At 47.1% G+C, this 27383-nt stretch overlaps 1 long non-coding RNA gene across 1 annotated transcript in view; it reads right to left on the bottom strand.

The window, feature by feature from the left end:
* Positions 1-12660: 12660 nt before the first annotated feature.
* LOC108348498 (uncharacterized) overlaps positions 12661-27383 on the bottom strand; it is a 35824-nt gene continuing 21101 nt past the window's right edge. The window contains exons 2-3 of the long non-coding RNA XR_001841759.3: positions 14335-15155; positions 12661-14106 (exon numbers count right to left, since the gene is read on the bottom strand). This is a non-coding gene — a long non-coding RNA (uncharacterized LOC108348498). The remainder of the gene's footprint in view (positions 14107-14334; positions 15156-27383) is intronic.

Genomic DNA, 27383 nt, shown 5'->3' with positions numbered 1-27383 from the left:
GTAGCAAGTGTCCACACAAGGTGACATGTGTTACAGAGTTGGGGACTTGGGTATCAGCCCCATAGGTGTCACCCATGAGCTGTGTCATTGGAGGAAGCCATTTGACCTCTAGGGGTCCACACACCTATCTCTGTATAATGAGGGGTTCCAAGCAATACAGTGAGTCCTCCCTTGGCTACCCATAGGTATTTTGGGAGGTCATGTTGGTCCGCTTTTGAGCACAGGGAATTAAAGCTGAGAGAATCTGGCGCTAAACTGTATTTATGCCCATTTGTTCACGGCACTCAAAGCAAATACATGCAGTTGAGAGCTTTGGTTCTGTTGGAGTCATGTATGTGAATGAATGACTGAATGACTGACTGACTGACTGAATGAATGAATGAGTCCAATAATTCCTTATTTTTTCTACAATTACCAGATGGGCCGGGAGAAGGTTTCCACTGCAACAGCTCAAAGGGACTGCCGCTGTGAGGTGGTTGTGAATGCTGTTGGGAACTGAATTGGGAATGTGCTGAACTGGGGACTGGCTCAAATGTCGAAGCCACACCCCTTGAACTGCGTTCAAGGACAGAGTTGAAGTTAAAAAAATAAAAAATAAAAAAGCAGAAGGCAGCTGCAGAAGAGGGAAGGCGGCATGAGGTGGTTGCGCGCGCACCAGCCAGTGGCAGCTTGCTCTGTTCTGCTCAGCTTGGAGACTCTGCTGTCCCAGTGGGTGGCTGCACTGAGGACAGGTGAGAGTCTGCACGAGTGGCCAGAGCCTGCGGGTGGTGTGCTCTGTCATTGCTGTCAGCCAGCAGACAGCCCACCAGCCAGAATGAAAATTCCATCTTCTCTCAAGCCGTTGATTTTTTTGCCAACAGTATCGAGACTTGCACGTTGCTCTGCGGCGCCCTGCAAACTGGGGCGCAGCAAACCTAATTTGATTGCGTTTAGCCTGAAATGCCTAGGGTGCGTCCCGCTCTTCACAACGAGGGACTTCTGATGTGTTTCCAGGTCATGCGTGGTTTCCAGGTCATGTGTGGTTTCGTCTTCATTCATTCACTCATTAACTCATTCAACAAATCCTTTCTGAGCACTCACTGTGTGCACAGGAGCGCTCAGCATGTCGGGAACACATCAGTGCACCAACCAGACAAAGATGGATGCTCTCCTATGAGTTAAACACCACTGATTTGCATAATTGAATGGAAAGAACACCAGCTTCAGGGTCTGCCAGCTCCGGGCACTGAAGCTAATTCCCAAACTTGTAAGCTATGTGATGTAACCCACTTGGGCTTCATTTATCTCACGGGAGAAACATAGATCCATAATTCTAGATCACAGAACTCATGCGAGGTATGGAAAAAAATAACAGCATAAGCAATGCCCAATGCTTGCAAGATGCAAACCAGTGCAGTGTAGACACCGTTCTATGTGCAAAGGCTACGTTCTTTACAACCTACTCACAAGACATGGCCCTGCCCTCTGCTGCCCTGGTCCTGAGCCTCTTCCTGTGCCCACTGCCCTGTAAAGTCTGTCTATCATGTCCTTGGAATCTGATTTTTGATACAACTGGTTAGAAGCTGGGTCAGAAGCAAGGGTGGTCACGTGGATGGAATAGAACATTTCTGGTTTCCAATCTGATGGTATCAGGAAGTCAGCTTTCGGGAGGCAAGAGGGTAGGAGAAACCATGGTGGTAAGGTCCTCATGAAGGGACTTGTGTCCTTGTGAGAGAAAGGATAGCTCTGTCTTCTCCATCCCATCAGGGAGCATGAGAGCCTACCTTGGCAACCCAGGAAGGGGGTTTCCCCAGATGCCATCTCCTGGCACTTTGATCCTGGACTTCCCTGCCTCCACAGATGTGAGAGACAGGTGTTTACTGACCATGCCACTCTGCCATTTTGTTCTGGTAGCCTGTGCTAAGATGGCAGCTTGATGCCAACCGGTCATAAATGAGGAGCCCGCCAGGGCCAGCGTGACTTGTTTAGTAGTGTGAGCACAGCACTTCCCTAGGAGCGACTGTAGCAGGGCTCCTCGCAGCCTTCTGTCCTTCTAGAGACATTAGGAGGGGCTCCAGGCCAAGAGGACATGCTGCATACGTACCACAGACTCTCTTCTCGGGGTCCCGTGCCACAGCCCGCCCCCTTTTGTGGGATTGCACTATAATCTATCGTCTTCCATGGCACTAGAAAGTCAGGCTTCCAGAAGACTGTTCATACGTGTTAGTTGAATCCATTTTCCTTCTGATTCTTTGAAAACATCTTTTTTTTTTTTTTTTTTAGTTCTTTAAGCCTTTCCCTATTTTTTCCCCATCTTACTATTTCTGTCTAAATTAAGCCACACTAAGTGAAATGGAAACTAATAACAGCCAAGACACTCGCTTATGACTTCCTGTGTGATCGGTGGAGGAGAGCACAGAGTCAGCCATCTTGGGAACTTCAAGCTATGTAGTTTTCCAGTAAGAGGTAGAGGGAGAAAACAATTCAATATGTCTTGGATTTTATGTTTTGAATAAGACATTACTGCTACATATAATACCACACACACACACACACACACACACACACACACACACGGCCAAAGATAAAAATGAACAAAACAAGAAATAGGGTCATTTCTAAGACTTGTTATAAATATGTTAATTTTGATGAACATGGAATTTTTCTTTATTATTTTCACTTTTTATCAGTTCTTTGAAATTTTGGTAGGATGTATTTTGCTCACTTCTTTTAGATCTAGCCCCCTCCCCTCCATGCCCAACTTTGTATTCTCAATTTACGAAAAGCAAAGCCAACCGCCAAATTCAATTTATGCTGCCCGTAGACTCCCGGGGCTGTGGTCATCCCCTGGAGTGAGATTGATCCACCAGGGACAAACTCCTAAGGAAAACCAATTCGCTGTCTCCCAACAGCTATGAATTTAAAAAAACTCCTCAGCGGAGGGTGGGGCTTTGTGTCCACCCTTCTCCATGATCGGACAGTGTCTGGTTTGAGCATGTGTGGGTCTCGTGTATGCTGTCAACACTGGTGTGAGTTCACATGTGCAGTTGTCCTGCTGTGTGCCCCAGACGTGTTTCTCTTGTAGTTCTCCCCTAGGGCAGAACATACTTCTGTTACTCTACTACATGGACGTAGCATTAAACTGACTCCCGATGACTGACTGTCACATCCATAGATGAACTCGTCCCTCTGCCCTCACCAGGGAAGTTTTGGCTGTGGTAGATGATGGCTCAACGTTGAGACCCACAACTGATCAGGGTACAATGAGAGACTGTGTAATTCTCAGCCCCAGATGGGACATGTGAGCACGGTCTTATTCTTCCAGAGTCATTCCCTGTATTTTACGCAGTCATATTATGTGACTATTCTGTAATTTCATCCGTTTCTCCCTCCAGCTCTTGTATTTCATTTTTTTCTCTAACCCTTTTGGCTGTCACCATCAATGCCATGATGGATCTGTTTCTGTGTAAGCCATAGATCTCTTTCACATATGTTTGTTTGTAATAATTCCCTCAAGATAAGATGGTGGGTCTCAAGTTACAACCAAATTTCATTAATTTGTACAAGATTAATGGGAATCTTTCAAATGTCCACTGTTTTTATTAGTTTTAGGCAGCAACAATAACCATTGTAGAAAAGCCATTAGAAGGAGATGTGAGCTCCGCATCCTCCCAGAGCTTAGTCTCACGTCGCTCACTATATGTTCCTACTATAGGGCACACATGTGCCTTTCAGCTGGGAGGTGTCCTTTATACCCCAGTGTGGACTGACCCTTCCCCAATTCTGCAAATTCTCCTAGAGTTGCATTTTAATTGAGAAGTAGTTTTCCTAATGTCTCAACATGGCGTTTCACAAAATGGTTGCAGAATTTTATATTTCATTCCATCTCATGACATTTGACACAGAAAACAGCCCAGGGCCCCCAACATGTGAAGGCAAGCACTCAGCCATCAATATATGCCTCTATACCCTGGAAATGTTAAGATTTATTCTTCATTTGTGTGTGTGTGTATGTATGTGTGTGTATGCATGTATGTGTGTGCATGTATGTGTGTGCATGTATGTGAGTGCATGTGTGTATATGCATAGTTGTGTATGTGTGTGCATATGAGTGTGTGTATGTGTGTATGCATGTATATATATGTGTATATACATGCAGATTACACGTGTGAGGGAAGGTGCCAGAGGAGGTCAGGAGAAGGCATTGGCTACCCTGGAACTAAGGTTACATGTCATGTTTTGTGAGCCGCCACGTGTGGGTGCCGGGAACTGAACCTGGGTCCTCTGGAAGTGCTCTTAACCACTGAGCCACCTCTCCAGCCCTTCTCCCTGAGTCTGAAGCAAGACTTGGTCCTGGCTACTTACAAAATGATGCCTGTTTACTAAAGTTCTTGAAAGTGGCATGAAAGCCTCAAAACCGATGAGTTAGTGTGTTTACACCTTGACTTAAGCCTCACACACTCGTGTTTTAGCACCTCTGGGTGTGGGACGATCTGAACTTGTTCTGTTTCAATGTCACAGAAACAAGTTACCGTCTGTAATGACTTGGATGGAAATGACAGGGGTCAGGAGCTGCACAGTGCAGCTTTGACACGCCCGCTCTCGGCTTTTCTTTCCTCCTTCGGCATTTTTGAAAGAGAAAGAGATCTTCAGAGAGAAAAAAATACGTGAGGACTCAGATAGAAATTATTCTAAATCATTAACAACAACAACAACAACATCTATCGTCTCTTAACACAAAGAGATCCCAAAAAATGTCATCCTCGGATCTGTACCAGAGAAAATCTGGACCATTGAAAATCATGTATTAACTATGGTCACAAGATTGTCATCTCATCCTGACAGCTAAAAATACACAGGGACAGTCTGAAATACTGCTGTTTTTATAACTAGTAAAATAGCTTCATTTTACTCCACAAAGAAACAGGCTCGTTTGAACAATGAACAATATTAGATCCGCAGCTACCCTCACCCTGCACACAGTGCCGTGAGGTCAGTATTTCCTCCAGCTCTGTCCCAGCACGGTCCCCAAGCCTCCACGGTCACTGTCAGACAGCCCCAGGGTCTGCGTTCCTTCTTCTGCTCTTTCATTTCTCCTGGACATTCCCTGATTCCCACTCAGGCTTGTTCCAAGGCTAGCTTAGCCAAGTGTCCATAACTGACTTTAAGACAGCCTCCTGGGCAGGTGACTCTGTGCAATGGCTGTCATTGCCGGTGCTGATGATGCTTTTAAGGTTTGGACAAGAGGAAGTGACATTGGAATGACAAGGTGTGGAAGCAGAAACTTTAACATCCAAGGTGACAACAGCAAGGGAGGGAAAGCAAGACCCCGAAAGTTCATCTCATTCCGGAGAAGGATGCCAGCCCTCCTGGCGGTCACTGTGGTGTGTCCTCAGCCTGGGAACAGGGAACTGAAAACATCGGTTCCCCTCAAACTCCTCCTCGTGCTTCTTAGATCTGAGGCAGCCATCTTTACAGTGATTCTGAGGTGATGCTTAGTCACAGGGTGGCTAAGTTTGGACCACACGATTGTGTGTATCAGTGAGACTGAAGACTTCTTGGGGACCTTGTTAAATTGCAGGACCCCTACTCCTAATCACTGCCATCCAGGGATTAGTCCTGAGGAAGGGGCTCTGGAGGAAGAAAGTGTCTAAGCCCTGGGCTTGGCTTTGGACACGGGATGGGGAAACTGGACTTCTATTTGGTGGCAGATAAGGGCTTGGAAAGTACTTAGGGATTCCATCACAGATGTGCTTGAGTTGACAAGTGATTGGATGAGTGTCCAAGCATAAGAGGAATGACCACCTGGGTGGGGTTGGCAGGGGTGGGGTTGGCAGGGGTGGGGTTGGCAGGGGTGGGGTTGGCAGGGGTGGGGTTGGCAGGGGTGGGGTTGGCAGGGGTGGGGTTGGCAGGGGTGGGGTTGGCAGGGGTGGGGTTGGCAGGGGTGGGGTTGGCAGGGGTGGGGTTGGCAGGGGTGGGGTTGGCAGGGGTGGGAGGGTGTGTTGCATGCTTTTAATACCAGCATTTGGGAGACAGAGGTAATCAGACTCCTGTGAGTTCAAGGCCAGCTCGGTCTACAGAGTAATTGGTAGGACAGCAGGGGCTACACAAAGATCCTGTCTTGTGTAAAGGGATAAATCACCCCTGTACTCCATGGTCCGAGGAAGCCATGACATCGTGTACAGAGGGGCTGGCTTTGTTCTGAGCTGTCTCTGGCAGTGAACACAGCACAGTCCTCGTGTGGTTAGAAAATCAGCAGCAAGCAGACAGGAAGGGGTGGAGGAAGCTTCAGGGGTGAAAAGCTCGCTGCCCAGAGCAGTTGGCTACCTAGAGCACAGTCTTGTTTTGTTTTTAATTTTTTTTTGTGAGAATTAATGAATACTGTGTCCACATCATTTCTACTCCTCCAAACCCGCCCAGTCTCCACCCAAATTCATGACCCCCTTTATTCTAATTAGCTTGTGCGTGGGAGTGTGGCATTTCGGGCTGACCACTCAGAACTGGATAAATCACCCTGTCAGAGGCTGGCCCTGGAAGACACTGACTGTCTCTCAGTAGCCATTGATTGCCTGTAGATCTTCAGCCAGGAGCGAGGCCTTGGGAGGTTTTCTCCTTCCGGTTGGCATGTCAACCACCTCATTTAGGTGGAAACATTGTTGTTCTTTCACAGGTGCAGGATCCTTGTCCTGTCTAGAGGACACTCTAGCTGCACGTTAGTCCTGGTCCTGGCTTCCACAACCTTTCGGTCCCCTCTTCTGCAATCCTCCCTGAGCCTCAGGTGCAGGCCTTGGATTGTGGGTGAATCGACCAGGGCAGGCACCCCACAGTTTATTCTGGGCATTTTGACCAACTGTGGATTTCCATAACAGTTTCCATCTGCTACTTAAAGAAGTTTCTTTGATGAGGGGATGGGAGCTACTCATCTGTGGGCATAAGGAAAAGTATTTAGTGTACTCTTAGAAGTCAGATTGGCTTAGAATCCTTATCACACAAAGGGAGTCTGAAAGTTAAGGGACGATATGTGAATTACAGAATAAAGAATTGCTCGATTTCTGAATTTCCCACCCTTCCCAGTAGGTAAAAAGTTTTCATCACCTGGAGGATAGAATTCAGACTCCCCAGCCTCAGCACAGCAAAGTACTAATTGTCAGGCCCCGCCTACCTGCCCAGCTGTCTCCAGCCCCAAATCCTGAGCCCTCCTCACATGCCCTCTGCTCTGCTCCAGACCACTGTATAATGTCCCCCAAACACACTCTCCTGGAAAACACCTATTGACCCTTCCCACCCCACCCCCCTGCCCCCATTCTGTACTCTGACTTGAACCCTGCTCCAGAGACAACTGTAACCATTGCTTAGATTCTGGTGCTTCTCCCCGACAGAGAGATGTATCCGTTTCCAGACCATCAGCCTTAAACACCCCCACCCACCCACACAGAACAGCCTCCTCTTAAGATTTGAGCCAGCCTCACTAATGACCTGGGTGTTCCCCAATGTTCCCCCGACCTAGAAACACAAACCCACTCTCTCTTGGTTCCCAGGACAAACTACTGGGTTTATTTCTTTCACTCTTCTAGCAGATGACCACCTTTTGAGATCACATGTCAACTGCACGGGGGTGGTGAGATCACATGGTTTGGAGTTGAGTAACAGTGACAGTATATCTTCTGAGCGTTTTAAATGTGAATGACCAAAATCATCTTCTTTTTATTTTCTGAGTGGATTGGGAACAGACAGTCAAAGGGCTGACAATTGCCTCTGGAACAAAGACAGTACAGAGACAGTCCTGTGTTACTCATTGGAACAGTTTGTAGCTCTCTCGGCTGCCATGAAGGTTTTTGGCGGTGAGCGTGCCCTGGTCTCCATCTGGCATCTGGTGGGCAGCTCTCACCGACCCTGAGAAGCTGGGCTTAAGAGGGGCAGACCAGCCAAGTCAGGACCACATATAAACATCTTTATCTAATTTTTGAGATTTTTTTCTTTGTTGTCTTTTGCTTATTTTTGTTTCTAGACAGGGTCCTTTTTTGTAGCTCTGGATGTCCTGGAATTGACTGTGTAGACCAGGCTGCCCTCAAACTTAAAAAAATCCACCTGCCTCTGCTTCCCAAGCGCTGGTATGAAAGGCATGCACCAACATGTCCGGCAAGATTTTTTTCTCTTCACATGAAGTCATGCATTTTAATAGTTCTAAATTTGTAATACTGTTTGTAGTACAACCAATTTAAACTTATCCCAGGCTGGCCTACAAACAAATGAGGCTCAGACCGTAGTTACTTTACTTGGCTTTGTCAATTACTAGGGACGTCACTCCTAATCTAATCTTCTAACTGCCGGCCTGGCTACCTCCCCAGTGGTGAACCCCAGATACTCGCTGTTTGTCCTGGCCGTTTGCTCATGGTCCATCTCCCCTCACAGCGGCATCCTCTCTCCTCCTCCTTCCTCTTCCTTCCTCCTTTCTCCTCTCGATTCTCTTCTCTCAACCAAGTAACTCAAAACCCACCCACCTCTAATTCCTCCAGTAATTGGCTGTAGCTAATTTTATTTAACCAATCATTTTAAATTAAGGAACAACTTTTTCACAACGGAATCTTGTGAATGTGAGAATTCACTCATAGGCCTAGACTTTCCGGTACAGAATTTAGCATTACAATATATATCAACGGACCAAACCACAACTGTTTTTGTGAATTTTGATAATTTATATGAACCTATTACAGAGTTGAACAGAATAGCATTGCTCAGTTACTCCAGAATTAACCTGGCACCTTATATATTAACTTCTACAATTCTGTATAGACATGAAGAGGCTGGTATTATTCCCCTGCTCGCAGAACAGTTCCTAACATGGCCTGGCTGGTCCCCGGGAGACTGGTGAACCATTGTAGTAGCATCCTGAGAATTCAACAGCCTAACCTGCCTTCACCTCAAGAAACTGTAGAGTGGGGCTGGAGAGATGGCTCAGCGGTTAAGAGCACCGACTGCTCTTCCAGAGGTCCTGAGTTCAAATCCCAGCAACCGCATGGTGGCTCATGACCATCTGTAATGAGATCTGACGCCCTCTTCTGGTGTATCTGAAGACAGCTACAGTGTACTTATATATAATCAATCAATCAATCAATCATCAAGAAAAAAAAACTGTAGAGTGAATGTCCGCTAGAAGAAAAATAAAGAGCAAACAAGATTATTTAATTTGGAGACAGTTTTATGCATCATTGTATCATGTCACAGATGATTCACTCGGATATAGATCGAAACCTCCTGTCTGTCCAGAATCGTCCTGGCTGTCAACATACAGACGTGACTTCTCCATTCTCACGTCACATACCCTGACATTTGTCGGGCATGTGAGGCTCTGAGAAAAGGAGAAACAAGAAGTCTGCTTGTGGAGGTGAGGTCTTAGGGAACCTCACAGCAGAGTTCTACCAGGCATGCGGTCCCACCGGAAAGGGAGGAGATGGAAACACTACCAACAATGGTAGACGGAGGGAGGGCAGACATCCTCAGGGAACCCCCAAACAAGGCATTCTGGTGAGGGAGGGGGAGCACATGTCAGGGAAGTCAAATAATGCTGAAGTGGGCAACGACACGTGGCTCACATCTGCCTGAGCACCCAGGTTCGTATCCACACACCGGGCAAACACTGACCAGATCGACAGTTAGACAAGGAGGCTTTGGCCGTGTGGTTGCAGATATAAAATATTCCCCCGGCAAACTGACTGATATGATGGTTTTCTCCTCATGCCAATGTGTACCTGTCACATGCCTCTCAGGAAGGGCACCCCTGACACACTTCAAATACGGGTAGCTCCCCCCAGTTCTCCTTGAGCTCATAGTTCAGAGACTAAAGCACTTCTAATTGCCAGAGGCATCTCTGTTCTTTCTACAACGACGGCTTTCTCCAGCCCTTTGTGCCACCATCTCAGTCGGCTCGGCACTCTCTGTCAGCTGTGGGTTCGCCCTGACAGGTTTCTTTAGCACGCAGGCCGTTGCTTTTTATCTGAAAGAAAGAGCCGCTAGAACTCAATGGTTTATTTATTAAACAGCCAGTCCTGCCTTGAGATATTTTTTTTTTCCCTTTTGAGTGTTTAATAACGATTCTTCTCCTGGATGCTGTCTGCATAAAAGAAGTCAGAGTACTGAAACACTTTAGAATAATACACTTTAAAATAATACACTTTAGGATTCTGATTTGAGATAACATAGACTTTTATTAACAAAGGGGGAAAATCTCATTTTCTCAATGTTTTCCTCCTGGGAAGTCAAAACCAAGACTTGGGGGCCATCTTTGGGCCACCGCAAACCCAGGTGGCACCAACATAGAGTTCACCGTCCTGTTCGTGAAACTAGAAGGTATGTCTGTCATCTGATGCACCCAGAAACGAGGGAGAAGTGGGGAAGCATTCTGTGTGGATAATAATTCCTCTCCAGAACTGCTGTTGAGTCATTCTTGGGTCAACAAGCAGACATACAGAAGCTATTTCTCTGTAATGTTAACTGACATGCTTTGACTGTTGGGACGGCATGAAGGCCTTGCAGGTGACATCAGGACTAACAGCTCTAAGGTGCCGGGTGTAACTCTTTGCTTTGACAGGTGAGCACAGAGTTGAGTCACTTGCCCCAAGTTAAACAATTTCAGCGCCCAAATGACAGTATTACACACACACACACCCCTCCCTCTTCAATGTAGAGACTCCTAGCCAGTAAGCCCTTGCTCTAAACTCTAAGAAGAACTTTCTAAAGAGAATGTAGGCAGGTTTAGTGAATAAGGAAGTAGAGGTTCCTAGCCAGTGTCCGCCTCATGCTAAACTCTCTGACAGAAAATGGGCCTTCTAAAGAGAACAGGGGTGGGACTTGGCTAAGAAATGATGTGGGAATAGCATTCTGACTGTGCAGACAAGGGCACAACCATGTCAAGGGCACTCTGGAAATGACAAAGCCATCTGCAGGTTCTGTTCAGAGCAATGGCAGGTTCTGCTGTGAGTATAGATACCAGGCCTTGTGAGCAGAAGCATCCACTGAAGCTTTCAGGGTCAGGGTGTTACAAGTGTGGTTTGATCCAGCACAGCCAGAACCCCACAGTGACTTCCTTCAGGGACCAGGGAACCCACCTCCTCCTCACCTGTGCTGTTTACCATGAGCACTTGGCTGCTAGAGGTCCATCACAGTGCAGAGCCTACCCATCTCAGATTTGCTGTACGTCTGTCTGTCATTTCTCATTTCTTCTCATCCTAGCCAGGTCAATCCCATAAGCCTTGCTGGTCTCTCAGCACATTGAGTTGGGTTCCGAGCAGTGGCCAACACACCCTGAAAACTGCCCCATGCTCTGGAGTCATCAAAGCATTGACTTAGAGATGCCAGGGTTAAAATAATACAGGGTGGGTAACTGAGGTCATCAGAGGTAGCCATTGGGTTCACCAGTACACGTCTGCATTGGGTATGATCTATTGTAATCTGCCACAAAATTAGCCCTTTCTTGATGTAGTTGCAAGAAATTGTGCCGGTTAACTCATAAAAGATGGAGAAAAACCAGAAAGATATTTAGGAATAAGTCCCACTAGGAAATAACAGCTTGTTGGGAATTATAGCTTTTGTTAAAAAAAAAAAAAAAAAGAAAGGAAAAAAAAAAACAGAGTTGGGGTTGGGGATTTAGCTCAGTGGTAGAGCGCTTGCCTAGGAAGCGCAAGGCCCTGGGTTCGGTCCCCAGCTCTGAAAAAAAAAAAAAAAAAAAAAAAAACAGAGTTAAGTCATTGTACTTTGTCAAGCTTTCTCCTTCCAAAAATAGAGTGCCTGCCTTTCTAAAGATAAACACTTTCAATATCTGGATTAAAATGGATAAAGCTTCTAATTATCTGCAGTCAACATCTGAATGTGGTTTGTTTTTAAAGAAGAAAAGGATTCTGTGTAGACAGAGTCACATTTTAGAAACTTTAGTGGAATACCCCCGCCCCCAGCTTCATTGATATGTAATCGACAAATATTGATTGTATAGTGAGATAGTCTAGTTAGCTAAAACCTTTTATCATACTGTGTGTGTATGTGATGATGATGACAACAACACTTTAGGTCAACTCTCCCAGCACATGTCAAGCAAGTAATAGGTTAAATAGAGCCTGAAATGGAATTCTCTTGGCGCTCCACCACTGACCCAACAAACAGAGCAATTCTTCACACAGCAGAGTCAGCACATGGACTAAGGGACAGACCAGCATCTTGTTGAGCATAAAAAGAATGTAGACCCTGAGCTGAGCACAAGGAAAGTACACACCCCCACCCTCCCCAGCCCCAGAGCACCTCTAGCAGGAGGTGGGTGGGAACCAAGCAGGCCACAGCTGCCCCAGTGAAACCCAGCGTGGGGCAAGCTCCATGACCCTTACTGAAGGGTCTGTGTCCAGAAATTGCCCTTCTCTCAGTAGGCTGGATACCCTAGTTGCTGCAGAGTCGGGAGCAGACAAGGGAAGCTCATGTCATGGAGCCCAGAGGCAGGCTTCTCCTGGGGCGATCCAGCACCCAGCAGAGCCTGAGGACCACAGGCTCAGGCCAGAGCCCAATAGGAGCCTCTGGCCCAGCTCGGTGTTAGGCAGATACCTGTGTCTACTCTCAGTGCTTTGAGGTCACCCTGTTTTAGTTCCAGCCCAACAAGTGTTAGGGTCTGAGGATGGCTGAAGGAAGACCTCCAGACTCAAATAGTGTGCAAAGGCAAAGAGCGTTTATTCTGCAGAAATTACGAGCATGCAGGGGTCAACCTTTTATCAAAATATCGATGACTTGAGGGACGTGCAGGCCCCTTTTATGCAGGGCTAGGGGAATTTTCTGGAAGGGTTAGGTAACCTCTAATAGATTGTTAGGGGCCTGCACAGTGACATCAGTACAGTTCTGATTGGCTACTATGTCAGTTTCACTTTATTTGGTGGAACTTGAAGAATTCTGGAAACCAGCTCTGTCCTGGCCTTGTTATCTCCTCCAGACAGGCATCTAGAGGACTGTCTCAGATCTGGAGCTGTCCCCTCTAGATCAGGGTGGTTACTGATCAACAACTCATCATCAGTGGCTTCCTCAGAGGAGCCCAGATTGCTTTCCAGGGAATTGAGATGTTATTCCTAGGTTTTCGGACCTCTCACAGGAAGTGGTCTGGGGACACAGTAGCTTCTTCCTGAGGCTCTGCAGCCCTTGTGACTAAACACTGGGCTCCACCAAGCTACGCATTAGGAAGCAACCTCTGGATGATGACTCAGTATTCGGGGTCATATTCAGGATTGCTGGACGACGTGGTAGGTCTATGGTTGGCTGTGAGCGGAGTCCTCATGCAGTCTCCCACAGTGGCAGTGCCACCTTGTATTCCTCAATGGCGTGCAAGGCCCTGGATCTCCACATTTCCCAGATCTTAGTAAGTAGCTCACCCTGTGGCAGTGTCTGTCCTCACAGGTGTAAGGTGATACTCCATTGTGGTTCTCAGCCCAGTCTCAAGAAGCCGTTGTCCCGTGTGTCTTCTTTTGGGAACTGTAAGTAGCTATGCAGTTGCTTTGCCCATTTGATAAAATTTCTTTTATCTTTGATATGTTTGTTTATTCACTTTATATTCTGATAGCACCCCATCCCTCCTCTCCTCCCAGTCCCACCCTTTCAAGTCCCTCCCCCCATTGCCCACTCCCCTTCTCCTCAGAAAAGGGGAAGCCCCCTTCCCCTATAGGTTCCAACCCACCTGAGACATCAAGTCACAGAAGGACTAAGCACATCTTTTCCCACTGAGGCCTGACCAGGGAGTTCAGTTAGGGGAAAGGATCCAGTGGCAGGCAAGAGTCAGAGACAGCCCCTGCTCCAATTGCTAGGGGACCCACATGAAGACCAAGCTGCACATCTGCTCCAAATGTGTAAGGGGCCTGGGTTCAGCCCGTGCACACTCCTTGGTTGGTGGTTCAGTCTCTGGGAACCCCCGTGGGTCCAGGTTAGTTGTCTCTGCAGGTCTTGTGGTGTCCATGACCCCTCCAGCTCCCTCGATCCTTCCCTCTACTCTTTCAGAAGATTCCCGGAACTCTGCCTAGTGCTTGGCTGTGGATCTCTGCATCTGCCTCTATCTGCTGCTGAATGAAGCCTCTCAGGAGACAGTTATTCTGGGCTCCTGTCTGCAAGCATCTGCAAGCATAAGAGAGTTATCATTAATTGTGTCAGCAGTTAGCTCTCTCCCATGGGATGGGTCTCAAATTGGGCCAGTCATTGGTTAGCCATTCCCTCATTCTCTAATGGCCACCCAATAATTAGATCTATCAATGGTGTGCCCTGTGATGGTTGGATCATGCATACCTAGTGTCATGGCAAAATTGGAAAAATGTCACCTCCCAGCACCTTTAACAGATATCCTACCTTTTCCGACTCCAACTCTATCACTTCAGGTTTCAAATATTGGGTTGTAGCTCCCGATAAACTTTGGATATCAACCTGTTAATAGATAAATCTTCAAATACAGCACGCTCCGGCTGTTGGAGGCCAGGTTATTTTAATCCTTGCATCATCATGTATTGATTTTAGGTGATGAAAATAACACGTCCCTTTCAGCTCTGAGCATGTTCTACCTGCCTGCTTCTCCTCTGCTCGAGTCAACAATCCTGTGTTGATTCACTGTACAAATAAAAGGCACGCTAGACGGATCACTGGCTGACGCGAAGGATATCTGGGTTGTTTTTGTTGTTTTGAGACAGTGTTTATCCGTGTTGGTCTCTCACCAACATGGTATAGCCTAGGCTAGCCTTGCTCGAAAGGGTGCAGTGATCTCCCTGACTTCTGGGCTTGCAGGCATGCACGCACCCCCATTCATGGCTACACGCATGTTCTGACCTTCATCAGGTTCCTGCTGTTGCTTCTTAAAAGTATGTCTTCCCCTGCCTCAAGGCCTCCACACCTTCGCTCTCTCTGGACCGCTCGGCCCAGATGTCGGTATAGCGCTTTCTTTCATGTTAGGTGGCCTGGGAACACTGGCGGTCCAGCGCTTGCTGTTCTTCCCTTCATGATGTGCTTTTCTCCATGGTGTTTCTGTAACTTTAGGATATCCCGTTTGCTTCTTTGTTCATCATCAGCGTCCCTTCACTCATGTCACCTCCACGGTTTAAAACATGGTTGGCTTGTCATTCCCCACCATGTGGCAAGTGGGCATAGCGAGGCTGGGGCCGCAGTGAACACTTGGTTAGCTGTAATGGAACAGATTACAACGGAACATGTTACAGACAGAGAAGCCCAACGACCGTCATTCCCAGGTCTGAGGATGTATTACCTGCCGAGGGCATTCCCGCTGTCTGGAAGAGGCAGTACCTACTCTATCCAGACTTCCAATGCACATTTCTGGATTAGGTAGGCGAACAAATGGGCAAAGCCACAGGGAAGCTTATGGCGTCTTTAAAGGGGGAAACGAGGAAGGAGGAGAGGGAGAGTCAACGAGCACAGGTACGTCAGAGTTCCCTCATCTCATATGGGTTTGACGGCAATTCTGTCGTTTATTCTATTAAAGCTACAATGTCTAATGCAATTTGCAATTCCGCTCAGGAGGTAAGAATCGAGTCGTGAATGAATATAGCTCATCTTAGGGCCTCAGGTCAACTTCAGTTGGCTGTTTTTTTTGTTTGTTTGTTTGTTTTTTTTGTTTTTTTTTTTCCCTTCAGCGCTGGTTGCACTGATGAGGGCGGTTGACCATATGGTTCCCGAGTCTGGGCCATTCTAATCACATCTCCCAGCTGTAGACATATTGGACTCATATATAATCCAGCAACCGTTTAGTGAGCGTGGAAAATAAAATTACAGTCGCCATATCCGCTCCTTGCAGATGCAGGGATGAAACAGACACATCGGTCAAGCTTTGAACCAGTTATCACCCAGGAGGGCGCAGGGAGGCAAAAGGTAAGAGGGGTTTTCACGAGGGGCTGGACCTGATGTTGGAAATGCCTGTTTCCTGCAGAAACAGGAAATGTTCAAAGCTATTCTCTGTGCTGCTCTGAGGCAGAACTGAACACAGTGCCCATGAATGAAGCGTGTGCCCGCCGGCCATGGGCAAGCCCCAGATGTGAGGAGACACAGTTGGCCACTAACTAGAATTAGCTTCCAGTATTTCAGGCTACGATTGAGCATGAAGAAGATTGTAACAACACTGCAAGCTAAGCTTTGGGATTTGGAACCTGGGCATGTTTCAATAAAGCATCCAAGTTTAGGACCAAGCATAGGGTCTGAACATGAAACTTCCAGAACAGGGAGAAGCCTCAATGGCAAGACAGTAAGCTTACCCAGCAGATGCCTATTTGGGAGAGAGAATTTTGAGATTGGTCTAGGGAAATGGATGGGTAGAGTTTGTGGCTTTGTATTCGCTGAAACCATTCATGTGGAAACCAGCTGGTCCCTGTGTAAAGTAGGGGACACCGTTTCTTGTTTCATGAACGGAATGGAGAAAATACCATTCTCAGTGGCCGGGCACATGCCTTGGCCAACCACAGAGAGTTCTAGGAACCTGGTTGATCCTCGTAGGGCCAAGGTTCACCCCATAATTGACACTGACGGCGTTTCTGAGTTTCTGGATATGCGCCGTGTACTCTGTCATAGATTCCTCCATGCCATTTTATGCAACCCCGAATCTAAACCACTGGCTAAGTGTCTTACCTAAGATTAAAATGCAAGGGCAGATAGGGTGAGAAACCAGGAAGCTAAAGTTTAGAAGCCACAGATTGGATCCTGGCTCTGTACTTCACCAACCTGAGGCCCATACTGCTTAGGTCCACCTCGTTCTACAGTTGATTTCTCCTGTCTTTGTTGGAAGGTAGCCACTCTACTGTGGCTACCTTACAACCCAGATTGCTCTGAGAACTGAACCGCACTTGTGCAAATGAAAACACTGTTATGGACCATGTGTGCTGGGAGGTGGGCTCTGTCCCTCGTGACATCAGATTGGACTGAGTTGAAATGGTTCAGCTGGAGCATAGGAGAGCAAGGCTTGGTCTCATCGATGCTAATTTCATTTGGCTCTTTTAATAAACAATTAGAGAATGGTTTTCAGGGATTACTCAAGTCTAGGGGTGGCTTAATGTCTAAAGCCCATCAGGTTTAAGCTGCTAAGCAGGGAGAAGCAGGCATATCCTTGTTGCTTCTTGAGAACCTGCATTTCTTGTAGAAGCCGTGAAGAAGAAGCGGTTATTAGACACTCAGCAGAGGCTGCACAGAGACTGCTCACCCCCTCATGCGCCTGTGAAGACAGGGCATTTCCTGAGTGCTCCCTGGTACCTGGCGTGGTGCCAAGTACGCTGATGGCAATCATCTCCGAGAGAAGGCTTTCCAGCCTACTCTCCCATGCAGAGTGGAAGCGGAGAGCTACAGTGTTGCCTTTGTGCCCAGGTGCCTCATCTTGTCAGGGAGGGGGGTGGGCTGTGACCCAGGCTCCTTCCCACCTCCAGAGCCCTTTATAGTAGGCAGATGTCATCATCCTCTCTGGCGCTTGGGTGATGGAAGTGAAAACACACAACATTCATCATTTTTGTTTCTAAATGTTATTACTTATTTTATTTTATAAGTTCTGTTATTTAAAAAAAAACCCTCACAAATAGATTTAAAAAAAATCACTTCTACAAACAGAAAAACAGTCGTGCTGTTTGAACTTCACCACCCTGAAGAATTCTGCCTGAGAGAACCAGAAACTATAAGGCAGAAAATCAGGGGAAAAACCCAGGGCTTTTCCTATGTGCCACCTTCTGACTTCATTTTGAAAACCACCACGACCACCTCGCTGCAGAGATGCTGGGCCTCCACGCAGCTGTGCTCAGACGCCAGCTGAAGGGGTGGAAGGAAATAGCTCGGAGCTTCCAGGTTTGCTAATGTCACTGGGATCTAGTTACAAATCCAAGGATGGGGACAGAGAAGCACTTTCACTGCTGCAAGTCTTTCTTGTAATTATGAGACTTTTTAAAATGGGCATGCTGTGCCTCTTAAAACGCCACCCTTGATTTGCTCATCACTACAACCCAAAATAATTCCTGGAGGAAGGCAAGCCAGAGGAAACCGTCTAGTCATTAGCACCCATCCCCGCTCCAGAGTTTACAATCTCAGTGAGCTGAGTCATGGTTCAATGCGCTGAGTCACAGTTCAGTGTGCTGAGTCATGATTGTGTACCAGAAGATCTGACTGACCAGCTGTGACACTCTGTATCTAAAGTGTTTCTGGGGTTCCCAGAAGCCCAGGTTAGAATACAGACTCCGCTCATGCTAACCGCTACAGTGTAACTAATGAATGGCAACCTCGCCTCACAGCAGGTCTGATGGGTTTGGGGATTGTAACATCATCTTCCCACCAAAGCTTCTGTGATTCTCAGTGCTTGAAGTCAAGCAAAGGGAAGACGATCCACAGCCCAGGCTGCTGAGGAGAACAGCACATTGTCAGAGCAAACCGGTGCATGTAGAGGGCGGACACAGACATTGTCTTGATGTTCTTTCTCCTTCCCTCTTCCTCCTTTCCCTCCTCTATCTGGCCCTTTCTCCCTCTAACTTTTCTAGCAAAGGAAAAAAAGGCAGGGTTTGGGGAAAAGCAAGAGGGTAATATGGTAGAGACCAAACACAGCTGTAAAAATAAACAAGACTCTCTGTCAGACTAAGTAATAAATGAAAAAAGAATCTGAGCTTGCCCTGCTACTTTGGAAAAGGACAACACAGTCTGGTTACTCCTTTCTGCATAAGTAGCTGTGTGCACAGAGTAGGGCACACTACAGGCACTCCCCAGGCTACCCTAGGAGGTCGCAGGGCTCTAGAGTGGGGTCCTGCCTTGGAAATATGTATTGGTGAACTCTGACCAATGTCACTGTGTGGGTGACCACAAACCCTCCTGGTTCATATGCTGCTGGTCCCTCTAAGCCAATGTCCCAAGTCCCTGAGCTCCTGGAGAACACACAATGGGACAAGCTGGGACTGTTACACATTCAGCCTTCAGTTTCAACTGGACCTTGGGTGTGGACAGACCCTGGGCCTTCAGTGTGGATGGATCCTGGCTCAGTTAGTTCTTGATATTTTCAGGATGTCCCCAGGGTCTCCCTGGCATTCTGGTTGTCTTCCGTGACGACTTACTCTTAGGAGTTTGAGGAGAAGAGTTTCTATTCTCCAAGCTCCATGGCCTTACTTCCAACTACACTTACACACTGGGGCAACCTTCCTGAGAACGGCACAAAGTTAATGGCTTGTGCTCCACCTTATGTCCTCTGCAAGGCCTGTCCCCTGGGTACCCTTGACAGCAAGTGGCAAATGTGTCTCTCACCTCACAGACTATTCTCCCTGAACAATCTCCAGTTCATGGTGCTTCACCTTTTTAGGGGGCATGGGCTAGCCTTGGCTATCCTGGCACTCACTTTGTAGACCAGGCTGGTTTCAAACTCAGAGGTCTGATTGCTTCTGCCTCCCGGGTGCTGGGATTAAAGGCACAGGACCATCATACAAGTCATAGCTGATGACTTTTCTCTACCTATTACATTAAAGCATTAATATGTAATACAGAGTTTTCTGGAGCACACTGTAACGCTGTGACACATGCGCCACACAGGTGAAGCCAGTGAGTTAACTGTATCATTTCCTTCTCATCCTTCGTAGTTAGAACCTTCTCTCCCAGCTCTACATTAGTGTGGAGCACTGTGTTATTTTTAAATAAATTTTTATTTAAATTTAAAAATGTTTTATTATAAAATATTATATTAACATTTATTATAAAAGAATTTAAAATTAAATTAAAATATTTAATACATTTTAACATAAGAGCATTATGTTATTGCCTTATCTGCTGTGCCATGGAGAGCTTGCTCCCTCTGCATTAGTGTGTTCTGGGCAGTAGGTTTTTTTGCAATAGCTAATACAAGCTGGACTTGAAGAGAATGCCTTTCAGTCCTTGTAAACCGACACATGGACGTCGACCCAAGGTGCCCTCCTTTCATTCCCGCTGAAGCAGCTTTCTGTCCCCGTCACTGCCATTAGCAAGCTCAACAAACCAGGTAACTCCAAGTCCATAAGCTGCCAATGTTCATGCAAGGTTTATCTTTCTCCGTTCCCCTCAGAAGCACAGGCACGGATAGAAAATATTCATTTGGCCACGAGGAGAAGGTAACAAAGAATGGGCAAGCAAAACTAATTTCAGAGTGCATGGTTCCTCCAGCTCGGCCTCAAAAGAGCCAAGGAATAGAATTCTTTAAGACTGTTTCTCAGCAAGTCAGGGGAATCAAGTCTCTGTCCCTTTTCTTGGGACTGTGGTAAAAGCTTGATAGCCAATTTCATTAATACAGCTTTAATGAAGACAGAAAATTGGAAACAATGAGAAGACAATCCAGCCCCTAAAGCCATCTGCTTTTGATTGCCCGGGGCAGTCATTGGACGGGTGCTGCCTGTTCTGTGTCTGAATCTCCCACCTTCAGGAGGGCGGAGATTAGCATCCTGCCAAAGCCCATGTTCTAGACAGCACCCGCGTTGCGTGCTCAGCCCTCTCCGTGCACCTGATAGTGAGAGCCACGGCGCGTGCAGAAGATGGATGCAAACAATTTACTCTGCATCCCACGGTGCAGAGGGAACTCGTTTTCTGCAGCTGTCAGTATCAAGGGCAGAATGAATGGCTTCATAACACTTGTCCAACTGCTAATAGTCATAATAAATCTAGATACTTTTTTACACTGACCTCTGTTCCAGAGCACTTCCTAAGCATAAGAAGAAACAGAAACTTCCTACAAAGATTGCTTTATACAGTGACAACCGTCTCCTGGGAAACGGTTGGCACTTGCCATTTTACAGCCAACAGACACCTCAGACAACAGTTACGGCTGTGAAGTCCAATTGTAACCAAAGGCAGATGGATGTGGTTGCAATCAGTTACTTCAACACATGCTCCTGCTCTCTGGTTTGCATGCCCTGTGAAGGGCAGTGGAGAAGGTCAGAGCCCAGCGCTGTGTGAGCTTCCTCTTCCTTTCGAGGCAGAGCAGAGCAGAACAGCTAAATGCAGTCCTTAAGCAGAGAGGCTGTTTGCCTGACCTCTGGCCGTGGAGTTAGGAGCACATCCACAAAGACGCACCGTCATTGAAATGGCAGGCCCTCTCTCTCTCTCTCTCTCTCTCTCTCTGAGCCTAATGACTCACTTTGTGGATTTTGGTCTTTGCTTCCCTCTTGCTGTATTGGTTCCTCTACTCTGAGGCTTGCATAACGTGACTGCCTTCCCTCTTTTGCTTGGGGCTTTTCACTAAAATTTTGGCAAGCCTGTGCAAAGCAGTTCAGACTGGTAAATCGTCCATGGATTCTCCTCTTCTGGAAGTCCCACCATCACTGTCAGAGGCTCTGGGAACTTCTGACTTTTGCTTAACTCAACCCTTCTGAAACATTTAGAGACACTGGTTCATCTTGCCCTGGAAAATAATTATTACTGTCCTGTGAAACTTGGGTTCTGAGGTGGGAAACATCTGGAAGGGCTACTTTAGAGTGTGTCCCAGCTTGCATTAACTTCCTCCAGGTTTCTGATTTGTCTGTTTATTTGTATTGTGACAGGATCTTGCTATGTAACCCTGGCTGACCTGGAGCTTACTGTATAAAGGAGGCTGGCCTTGAACTCACAGTCCACCAAAGACATGACCATCATGCTTTGACAAGGTTACTTATCTGTAGAACAAGCACATTAGACTGGAAGGGTTTTTTTTGGGAGACCTATCAGCACTCCCTGAACAACCCCATGTTGTTACAAACATGTAAACTATGTAATTTGTGCCGTTGGACACCTCAAGGTTACCCTGAGGACACCCCAAGGTGACTCTGAGTACACAGAACAGCATCATTTTCTTTGGTACATTCAGGGCCGCCTTTCCTCAGAATTCCAGGATTTTTTGGCAGGAAGAATTCTGTTAATCGAAAGATGAGTAACGAGAATTCTGTGGAGAATTGTCTTCTCTCATCTGCATTCTAACCCCTCAGCTCTCAGTCAGTAGCAATAGGTCACATGGTCTTCCTCGGCTCATCTCTGCACAGGTCACTAAGTGATGGCTAGAGAAGCTAGGCATTTTGTTTGATACTGAGATGTCACCGAAAACCTAGGCTGCCAACTTCAGGACATAACCAGTTTCAACCAAGAGTGTGTGCTGAGCCCAACAGGAGAAAGCAAGGGGCATCTGGTTTGTTCTCTTCTGCTCTCTGTGTTATTTCAACCCATATGTCCTCCCGATTGCCCATTGACTCTGGGTCGATGTCCCAGTCAAGGATGAACAGTGGGTTTCAGATGGGCACACCTGCCACTCTCTGGAATACAAGAACCATAGCTATGTATGAGGAAGGAAGTGCTCTGACCATCCATCCCTCTGTCTGTCCATGATTGTAGCTGCTGGGTACCCAGGACATAGAGGTTGGTACAAACCAGTGTGGCTCCCTCTCTTGCCCCTGGGAGGAAACAGAACCATGTTGCAACCTTCACTTCCAAGTAAGAAGGGCAGCCTGTCTCTATGGCAACGGGCATCCAATGAGTCACCCTAGGCCAACATGTCAGGGAAGGAGTCTCTAAAGAAATGATGGGTGAGTTTGGATGAGAAGGAAGTGGGCACAGGAAGGAAGGGAGAGAAGGTCCAGGGAGGAAGTCACAGGTCTTGTGCTGTGATTCCTCACAGGAACTCAGCAGCTCCAGATCAGACAAGATTTGGGGAGAAAGGGGGATCAGCGTGGCTACCCAGGTCCTTAGAGCCCTTGAGTGGACTCTGTGTAAGACATCAAGTGGGTGTCCAGCTCAGAGTTTTCTCAGCTCTGTCAGTCTGCTGTGAGGAACAGTTGCCTCGGCTGACTGGAAGCAGATACTTTCCAGTTGTCTGGTGGGAGCCAGCAGGGGCCAAGGGCTGGGGGACATTTGCATCCTAAACCATCAGCCCTGGTGGATATGTGGGGAGCAGTAGAGAAAGATGTCAGGGTTGGCTTCTAAAATGATGTCCTAGAAGCACCTGCTACTCTGTGAAAAGGTTCGTCACAACCCAATGGATGGAGCAGTTACCAATGCAGAAGCCACAGGCGATTCCCCAGTTCTTCCCGGTCCCTCTGCCTGTGTCCTGCCTCCTGCCTCCTGCCTCCAACTTCAGTGTCCAGTCTGAAACTTCTCAGAGCAGATGCCAGTGACCTTTTCCAGACACTGCCTTTGGAGACCATTGCTACTGAGTTTCTTCATGAGCACAATATACCCTAATGCAAGGTTCCCTCGGCCCCATCCCTAACCCACCCCAGACAGCCCCTAGCTCATAGCTGGTGTCTCCTCTCCCAGCCATGCCTGAGATTCCACCTGGGCTTTGCACTTTGTCCTTTGCCCTTTCCCAGGTTCTCAACTCTCATTGGTCCCCCTGGAAGTCCCACCCAAAAATATTTGTTCTCCAGTCCTCATGTCAGAATCTCTGTCAGGGAAGATGGGATCACAAAGTTTATGGAGCCCAAAAGACCTGAAACAGACAGGCTGGAGACCAACGCAGAGTTCCCGTCTCAGTCTGAATGCCTGAGAAACAGGAGACCCATGCTATGAGTTCCAAGTCAAAAGTCAGGGGTCTGGAGATCCAAACGCCCTGAGTGCGAGGCTGAAAAAGGCCAACAATGAGGGTAATCCCAGCTCAGGCAGCCAGGCAGGATGAGCTCCCTCCTACCCAGCTGCTGAATTACGTGCAATGCCTCACCTACCATTCCCAGCCAGCAACATCCGACACACACACACACACACACACACACACACACACACACACACACACACACACACACACACGGAGTCTTGTGTCTGTATGGACGGGCTTTCTGTGGCCTTAAGATACACCTTAAGTTCGCAGCCATACACAGAAATAGATTTCCTCCTAATTCTATTTGTCCCTTAACAGAGAAGTTCTTGTCTGGCAGAATATTGTTAATTCACTTATTTCTTTATTTCAACGCATACTGAACGGCTGCTGAGGTTGGAAGATGGCTTGTCCCCATGGTGACCATGATGAAATCTGATCCCCTGTGTGGTATTGCTAGACGAAGCAGGGCCATGTGCAGGTGGGAGGCTGGTCCTGCCGTTGTAGACAGATCAAGTCTTTTAAACGACATTAAAAATATTATCATTGGTGTGTGTGTGTGTGTGTGTGTGCATGTGTGTGTAAAGTTTGTGTACGTGCATGTGTATTGCATGTATATGTGTAAAAGTGCATGTATGTGTAAGTACTTGTGTAAGTGTGCATGTGTGCATGTACTTATATGTGGTGTGTATGTGCATGCCTATGTGAGTGTGTGTGTGTGTGTGTGTATGTGCATGTATGTGCATGCGTGTGCATGTGTTGTCTTTGTTCAGAGCACAGGTTAACTTTCCTCCACACTGAGTTAGATCTTGCAGGACTGATTCGTTCTTGATAGCAGGTTATATCAAAGTAAACCTTCTCTCTCATTTGCTCCCTACCACACAGGCCTGTTCCCTCGTCCTTCTTTTCTGCTACGGAGTCTCACCAGAAGCTGAATAGATACTCTCTTCAGCCTCCTAAAAGGTTAGATTTTAAAAAACAAAAGCCCTCTTCTTTACAAACAACCCAGCCTTAGGCATTCTATTATAGCAACAAAAAGCAGAATAAAGACCTAAGTGTCAACCATGTACCAGAAACTGTGCTAGAAACTGGGACTGCAGCAGTGGATGTAAGAGAGGCTTCAACACAGCAGCACCACAGTGCAGAGAGCTGTAATCACTCCTTGAGTGCTCTGAGGCACAGAATGCAGAGTTACTTCTGACAGGAGCTCAGCTGCCCAGAAAGAGTACGCAGTGGTTCTGAGGATGAGTCAAGAGCTCCCCGAGTTGCATAGTATGCTCTTGGCAAAATAGACAGCACCAGCCAAGGTGCCATTGGGTGGAGAGAGTGTACAGCCTGTGCAAGGACCAACACGTCAGCACTTCCTTGGCACTTGAGTGTGGAGTTAGATTTAGGGGGAGAGAGGGGTCCGGAGAGACGGCTCCAAGGTTGAGAGCACGGCTGCTTTTGCAGAAGGCCTGAGTTCAGTTTCCAGCACTATACTGGGAGCTCTCAATCACGTATACCTCTAACACCAGGAGATCTGACTCCCTCTTCTGGCTCCCATGGGAACCACACTCATGCAAACAGAGAACACGGGAATACTGTTGTATGACTGACTTCTCCTGGGGAGATGTAATATATGTCTGTCTACTCATCTCAAATAGGGAGCCCACATCAGGCCAAAGTATGGGCGCCACAAGTGTCCAACTTGGTGAACCATGAGCTTTATTTTGGTTACTGATAAAAAATATGAGTGAGTGTTACTTACATGAGCAGAAATTACTCAAGGACAACCAAGTGTTCTGAACCACAGAACCATCTGTCTGGATCCCTATCTCCCTGAAATCTAACTCTTCTCAGCCAAGCCAGAGGAAGAGCTAATGTGTTGGCCTTGTAGAGGCTCTGTACTCTCTTCTTCACCCACCTCAGCATGGGTGACATCTCACAAATGCTAGAAACCTGGCACTCATTGCACAGACTGCAGGCAGCTCAACAGGTTGGAGACTGCCCTTTCCAGGGAATTCAGTTGGCCTAAGTCTTCCCCTCCAGGTACCTTGGCCAGTTTCTGCTTGTCCCAGGCAGCTTGGCCTGCTCTGCTCCTGCTAGGTGGTTGGTCTCAGAGTTTTCTTTGAAGCTTGTCTTGTCTGAGAGTAAACCTCAATCTTTACTGTTTGGTCTTGGGGGTAGGGCTAGTAAATCTGATCAGTTTCAGGGATTTCCTGAAGTGATTTTTGAGTTGTTGACTTTCTGTCCTAAGGGCTTTCCTACAGTAATGTTTCAGACTGGAAGGAAATAGCTACACAACAAACACACACGAGAAAGAAAAGAAAAAAATGGAAAAAATTGACAGGGTAGCCAGAGAGGAGGCTGGGAAAATCTGAAGATGTATGTCAAGGGTGTTCTCATCCTCCAGGCATAAGAACAAAACACTCAGATTTCACAACCTCTGATATGCACAGCAAATATTCCTAGGCAATTACTAGAATATTATTCAATCAGTGTACATAGCAGACATTAGTAGTCAGTTTTACTTGGAATATTTACTGCTGGGTCCAGAAATATCAAACTGGAAATCTGTCTGTGCTCCGCAGCCTGTATTTAAGAGGACGCTTCCTTCTTGTTCTTTTCCTGCATGATTAGAATTGGTTACTGTTTCCCAGGCAGAGGGACCTCAATGAGCAGAGGACTGATTCTAGAAAAGTAATATCTAGGTGATAGAGAATGTTCTAGTGTCCTTTTTTGCTGTGATAAAACACTGACCTAAAGTAGCTATCGGGAGGAGAGGGCTTAGTTGGCTCACACTTCCTGGTCACAGTCCATCACTGAAGGAAGTCAGAGCAGGATATGAAACAGGAAACATGGAAGGAACACCTTGCTGGCTTCCTCTCTCTCTCTCTCTCTCTTTCTCTCTCTCTCCCTCTCCCTCTCCCCACCCCCTTCTCTGGTTTGGTCAGGCTCATGCTTAGTTATCTTCCTTACACAATCCAGGACAACCTGACTAGGGAATGGTACCACCCATAGTGGACAGGGCCCACCAACATCAATCAGTACTCAAAACAGTCCCTCACAGACATGCCCACAAGAGTGTGACAGAGACAGTTACTCAGCTGAGAATCTTTCTTCAAGTGACTCTAGACTGTGTCAAGTTGACAGTTGCTGCTAACCTGGAGAGAGTGCAATTGCCTCGAGATGTGAGGAGACCAGTTTCTACTGATTATGTTGTTTTAATTATGGAGCGACTATGATAAAATCTCATGCATATGTAAATGATATTTTCTTCAGGCTTCCTAACATCAGTGACACAGGCTTGCATTACCCCATTTTATAGCTAAGGAAGCTGGTTCCATGGAGGCTGCACAGCGTGGTGTCTGTGAGATGAGTGCTAAGCAGCTGAGCTGGCCCTTGATCTTGCAAGCCTGGTCAGTGCGTGCCCCTTGCTCCCTCTTGGGACTTCATTTACTAACATCTTCCTCCTTCTCTGTGTTCCAGCCATACCAGTCTTTTCTTCTTCCCTCAGGCGCCCCTTTAAGGTTGGTCCTTGGCAAATGTGCATCCCCTCATCACTGAGATAGCCAATCTCCTGTCATCTTCACCATCCGAGCTCTCTCATCTAAGATGTCACTTCTTTGAGTCTTATCATGAAGGCTTTTGCAGGACTCTTCCCTCCTGGTAAAGCCCTTGCCTGTCTTGGAATGACATTCTTAATTATTTATTGCTACAGTGTATATCTGGAACGCCCTCCAAGGGCTCATGTGGTGAAGGCCTGGCTCTGAACACACGGGACCACTGGGAGGCAGTAGAAGTGTTCGGGGCTGGGGATTTAGCTCAGTGGTAGAGCGCTTACCTAGGAAGCGCAAGGCCCTGGGTTCGGTCCCCAGCTCCGAAAAAAAAG

This window comes from Rattus norvegicus, chromosome 17, assembly GCF_036323735.1.
Source record: "Rattus norvegicus strain BN/NHsdMcwi chromosome 17, GRCr8, whole genome shotgun sequence".
Classification (NCBI taxonomy): Eukaryota; Metazoa; Chordata; class Mammalia; order Rodentia; family Muridae; genus Rattus; species Rattus norvegicus.
This window is presented reverse-complemented; position numbering and strand designations above follow the sequence as displayed.